General features: G+C 55.9%; 1 long non-coding RNA gene across 1 annotated transcript; it reads left to right on the forward strand.

The window, feature by feature from the left end:
- The first annotated feature begins 1,340 nt into the window (after positions 1 to 1,340).
- LOC109549532 (uncharacterized) lies at positions 1,341 to 5,426 on the forward strand. The gene is made up of 3 exons (XR_002175837.3): positions 1,341 to 3,752; positions 4,179 to 4,428; positions 4,855 to 5,426. It is a non-coding gene; the product is annotated as an uncharacterized lncRNA (long non-coding RNA).
- The last annotated feature ends 326 nt before the right edge of the window (positions 5,427 to 5,752 follow it).

A 5,752-nucleotide genomic window follows, 5' to 3' on the forward strand; every position in this document is an offset into this window, starting at 1 on the left:
GGCAGTGAGCTCTTAGGCATCAGCCTGGGAGAGAGAGCACTTCCCCAGCTCCATCCTAGCCTATGCCCTGGGCTAGTAACTACCTAGTTAGGGCCCAGCTCACCTTTCAGGAAGTTCAGAAGTTGAACCTAGATCATTTTAATGACCCCTCACATTCTGAGATTTCACCTTGAGAAATAAATTCCTGAAGCAAACCGCCTGAACTTTGAGCCAACTGTCCCTTGCCTCTCTCTGCTAGGTTATTTGAAGAACTGCGATACCGGTCTCCTACTGTTTAGCAGTAATAATGATTTTAACATAGCTGTTAATGAGGAAGAGAAGCTTTGCACCTAAATCTTGTTTAGACTGAAGTAAAAAGTAAACTTAAGCCAGCTTGCAGGCTTTTCCTTCCCTTCAATATTCATTAACTATTGAAGAGCCCTGACCTAAGGAGAGCAAGGCGCTGAGGCCTGAGGACTCAGCTGGTGTAACGTGACATTAAGGGCTCGCTTACCAGCAGGAAACTTACCTGCTTTTGCAGGTAAAATGCCAGAAGCGACCTGGCGCTTCTGCTCTGGGTCCCGGGCGAGTCACGGCTCTGCGGTCCCCCAGCCCCTTCCCGGGTGAGCATCACATCCCGAAAGGTCGTGGATCGCCTCGCAGCCTCCTCGCGAGCCCGTGGCTCCCTCCCACTGGGGGAGAAGACAAGAAAAGCCTGGGGTGAGGGCGGAGCGGGGATGGACAAAAAGGTAAGGAAGAAAATCCTGCGAAACATGTTTTGGCAGGCCCGGCATTCGGAGACCGCCATGTGCGCTCCATATTGCGCAGCTCCGGTCTTTGATGTTTTTCCTGAAAGTAGAGACATTATTCTTTCTCCAACCGCGCCTGAGCCCCACAGACAGGAAAACAGCGAGGCCAGGGTGCGGGCCCCCAGTAGGCCGGCCACGTGGACCGAGGTGCTGTCCCGACGCCCGCGGCCCCGCGCTCTCCCGTCGCGGACACCGGCCCGGCTGGCCCCGAGGCGTCCTGCCCACGGCGGTTAAGAGTTAGGAGTTACCTCAGGACCCTCGGCTCTTTGGAGTTTACCGAATGGCCCCCCACGGGCCCACTGTCAAGTCCTCCTTCCCTTTGCCTCCCTCTACCCGTGGCCGGACGGCACGGCGGACTTCCGAGGACTCTAAATCCGCTCGGGCTCCTCCCGGGAACGGGGAGGTAACGGCCGCCAACAGCCGCCAACGGCCGGCACCCAGAAGCGGGAAAGCCCCCGCTGCCGGGCGGGAGGGCGGCGCGGACGCGGTCGCAGGTCTCGCGCGACGCGAGGCTTCGACAACCCCGGCGCCTCGCAAGTGGGCGGGGCGGGAAGGGCTAGCCCGCGAGAGCAGCGACGTCGGAGCTCCCGCCGCTTCCGGGTCTCCACGAGCTCTTCCGGGGTGCGCACCACGCGGACGGAGTCGGCGTCTGTGGGTAGCTACAAATGCGTAAGGGAAGGTTAGCGCCGAAAAAGAGCTGTAACAACTTTAGCCGACAGTAACGTCCGGGTGGGGGACAGCAGGATCCTTCCAGTTAGTCACGATCAAGCTCCAGTGCTCAAGCAAGTCAGCGTCTGCTCTCCGCCCGCCCAGAGAAGCGGAATCCAGGAAGCGGGGGATCAGGGCGCGATCTCAGCATCCCCGCCCCCACCCGTGGTAGCGAGTACTCGGGCACGGCCCGGGCGCCCCATTAGCTAGCGTAAATTCACTGGGCGCAGAAGACACGGCTTTTCTGCACTCTCGCCTCCGGGAAGGTGTCTGCTCCTGGTTGTCTGGAGTGAGGCTGGTCTGAGTGTGAATTCGGTCGGGCGGGCTCAGCTCACCTCGAGCCTCGAGGGTCAGGAGATGAACACTGTCGGCAGAAGTCATAATGATGCCCTGTCCGTTCAATGGGTCAGCTGAAGCGGGCTCCCTCGTGTTTGGTCAATGTGTTGAAAGTGGGAGTAGATCCTCCTGAGGTGATCTCCTTTGTGAGCCTGAAATTAACTGGACACACCTGGCGCCTTTACTTACAGTTGCTCTCAAACAATTGCTCCTTTTCCTTCAGAGCATCCGTCTGTCAACCAGGATCAGTTGTCTCAGGGCCTACTGTGTGCTCAGATCTTGACCAGCCCCTTCTGGGGATACCAGGCCACAGAAGGCCAGGTTCCTGCCCGTGAACCTGGCTCAGAACTTGGGAGTTAGCGCGTTAGTGGAAGAAAGGGAGGGGGCCCATTAAGATTACTTATTTTGTTGCACTTTTTTTCTGGAATGACTCAAAGTCACCCGGAGAAGAATATAATATTGCACGCCTGGCCTTAGGCTCGGCTTCCTTTTTCTGACCCTTTCCCAACCCGGCTTTCCCTCCTCAGGAGATTTGGAATTCCCCCTGCGGAGGGTGGGTGGGGAAAGAGCCTGCCCAGGTAAGTATGGGAACCACATGGTATCGGGAATGGACAAAAGGAAATCATCGCCAAATGCAACCAGGCAGGTGGGGGTAGATTGAAGCAGAAAGGGAATAGGAAATGTGAATAACCCCCAAGGCAGCAGACTCCGGTGGTGAGGTGTGAGAAACAGTCAACATTTGGAGCTCTGGAGTCAGAAGATTTTTGGCAGCTGTTAGATAACTTCCTGATCTGCAGTAAAGTTCACGTGACCCAGAGGAAGTTTCCGCAATTCCGTTGCCTGGCTACCTTCCTCCCTTTCCAAGTCTGCAAGCTTAAGAGATTTTACTGGGTCCCAGTTGAATGGTGGTGCTGGCCAAATACGAGCCCAGGAAGGAGTCCTGACCTCCTACAGGGGCAGCCCCAATCTCACTCACCTGTTGCCTACCCAGCTCTCAACTGCAAGGTGACATAGAAGCCCCCGTTTCCAGCCGCCAACTTGTCGGTTCCGGACACTCCACAAACGGTCCAAACTGAATATTTTTTTTTTCTATTTATGTATAGTTCCAAGAGTCTTCCACTGCCCCGGCACCCTCCTGCCCCATCAGCAGGAGGAACGCGATTTTCCATAATTAGGGCGTGACCAGTATGGAAATATATGCAAGGTGTTTAACTCTCCTTAGTGAAAAAATTTTAAAGGGATCCTGGCCCGCAATGCAGGATTCCCTGGGAAGCAGCGCTCAGTTAGCGGGGCGCAGCACCCGCCAATCCTGAACCCTTCTCTGCGTGGGTGAAGGCGGAGGAGGGGCTGAGGAGCCCAGGCCCACGCGGCTCCCTACGGCCCAAATCCCTGGGTTCTTCCAGGGCCAGTGCAGTTGTCGCCTCTTGGTCCCTGCGGCCAGCTGGCCCTCGCATCGTTCCCACTCCCAGGCCCCCTAGTCACGCGTGTGGGTCCTGGCCCGCCCGGCAGGTGGATAGGAGCTCTTGCTCCACGGGCATCGCGAGTCCGGGTTTTTGCGCAGGTTCCGGCCAGCTTGGAGGGATCATCCTCCGGGGCGTTCTAATGTGGGCTTTCCAGACGTGCAGCGAGAGGGTTATAGAACAGGCTGGAGAGCAGTCGCAAGAAAGCAAGGATCAGACCTCGCCCGCCGGTCGGAGAATGTAAATTACGGGGCAAGGCGCTTGTGAGACCCAAGGGAAGGACCTGGAGACCCCAGAGTCGCGGGTCGGGGGAGGGAGGCCGTTGCTTAGGAAGCCACACCTCGCGGTGGGAAGAGGGGATGGCAGTTCCGTCACGTTTCCCGCGTTTCTAGGAAGAAAGTGCGGTGATTTCCCCGAAGATGAATAAATACGCAGCGATGAGGATCACCAGGGCTAGGAGGTAGGAACTTTCAAACCCTTATTGGGCATATGTCCCCATTTTTCAAACGCGAAAACAACCCCGGCGAGGCCAAGACGCTGGCTCAAGATCATAAAGCCAGTAAGTCCAGAAGCCAGGATCCAGCCCAGGTGCACCTGGCCCCGAAATGCATTAAGGCATTTGCCACTCAGCCTCTGGCAAGGGGCTCAATCTGGATCGTCGCTACATTCCTGATTCTACAAGAGTCGCAGATCTGTCCGAACTCTTGAATGCTTTGGGGGGCGGGGGGCGGTGTCATCCTTAGCAAAGGAGAGATTTACTTTAAACCTGCCTCTTGGAGGAAGTGGGGGGGGGTAGTAAGTCTTCTTAAGTATGCCAGGGATGTCTTCTATTTCCGCCGACCATAAGCACGGTGTGGTCGAATTGTTTCACGTAACTGCCTTCCAGCCCCGCACCACTGCACACTCAGCAGCTCACAGCCCGCCGCCGTCGTGCGCCTCTCCGCCGGCACGGAGTGATACCGAAGCAGCAGCTGGGGACGTTGTCGCTGGTGCCAGCCCCACTCACAGCCACCGCGCAGAGCGCAGCTGCACTGGCGTGCTCGCTTGGAGCCATTTATTTTTGGTCTTGGCTTAAGAAATCATCCTGACCATGAATAACTGTAATAAGATCACTCTGGCCCCAGCTGTCCGGAACGGTGAGCAGCCCAGAGGCTCCCCTGGGACGGCCGGCGCGGGCACCCCTCCGGTACCTGGTCGGTGAGGGCCTCGCCCGGACCTGCCCGCACCACCCCCCCCGGGGCTTCCCCCCACCACCAGTCCGCGACCCCAGCTTTCCTACCACCGCCCGTGGGCAGAGCCCTCCAGGAAGCCAGCCGCGCTGGAAAGCGCCCTTCCCACGCAAAGAACCCCAGAGATACTGAGCAAGGGAACTGCGCGCTAGAAACCGCGTGGAGAAACGCAGCGAAGTGGAGACAAACAAGCTTTAACTCGGGTTGTTGGAAACGCAGGCAGAATTCCGAAAGCCCTTCGATTTTTGTGCACAATTGTTTTCCTTTTGCTTTCCCTCTCTTACTACAGTTTCTGGTTCTTTTCATCTCCTTCTTGAATTTCTTGATTTTTAGAGTTTCCAGACTGCCAGAATCCCTGACAGGCGAGGAGATATCACTTCCGGGTCGCGGCATCCTGCTTGGAGGCGGGAAGATCAAGTTCAACTCAAATTGGCAACCTAGTCTCAGTCTCTGCTCAGCCTCTTGGACTTGGGGTTCCTAAAGTTGAGTGTGGCCCACCAGCCACAAGTAGGGGCAGAAACTATACCAGAGGATGATAGAGGAGAAATACACCAGCGCACTGCGGCTTTCTAACTTGGTTTGTACTTGTCTATCAGCCTTGTTTGTCACCAGAGTCAGATCATCAATCATTGTTTATTAAACGCAATGGTGGGATAGAGGGGTTACTTACTAATTGGCGTTTAGGAAATCATCATAGTCACTCCCTCTCTCCCACTCCCCCCATGACTGTAAAATGAATTAATATACCCTGCAGGGTTAAAAAATAAGGACCACTCATTTGGCTGCCTCTAAGCTTGGAACACTGCTCCAGGGGAAATGAGGGTCCAGAGCTCTTAGATTAACCAGAAGTTCAGGAACTGCCCCAGAACTTCCCCACCGTGCCCAAAGGGAAGAGAGGGCTCAACAGGGATGAGTATGGCTGCAGGGACTCTTTAAAACAATTTGTCCTGTGTGCACCTGGAGTCGCTACTGTGTGCAGCAGACTGCCCTGAGGAGAAGGATGTGGGTTCCTGCTCCATGATTCTTCCTGCCCAGGCTCATCATCAGGAGAGTAAAGAAAGAGGGAAAGGAGAAAGTAACTAGAGGATGGAGAGGATCTGGGCTGGGACTGTCTTTGTCGGAGAAGAGGAAACAAAAAGAAATGCTTCCCTAAGCAACTCCCAATCCACAGTTGCCTCCTGCCACAGGCCCGCACACCCTCCTCCCTTGCCTTCTGGCTTTGCCTTTTCTC

Source organism: Tursiops truncatus, chromosome 6, assembly GCF_011762595.2.
Source record: "Tursiops truncatus isolate mTurTru1 chromosome 6, mTurTru1.mat.Y, whole genome shotgun sequence".
Classification (NCBI taxonomy): Eukaryota; Metazoa; Chordata; class Mammalia; order Artiodactyla; family Delphinidae; genus Tursiops; species Tursiops truncatus.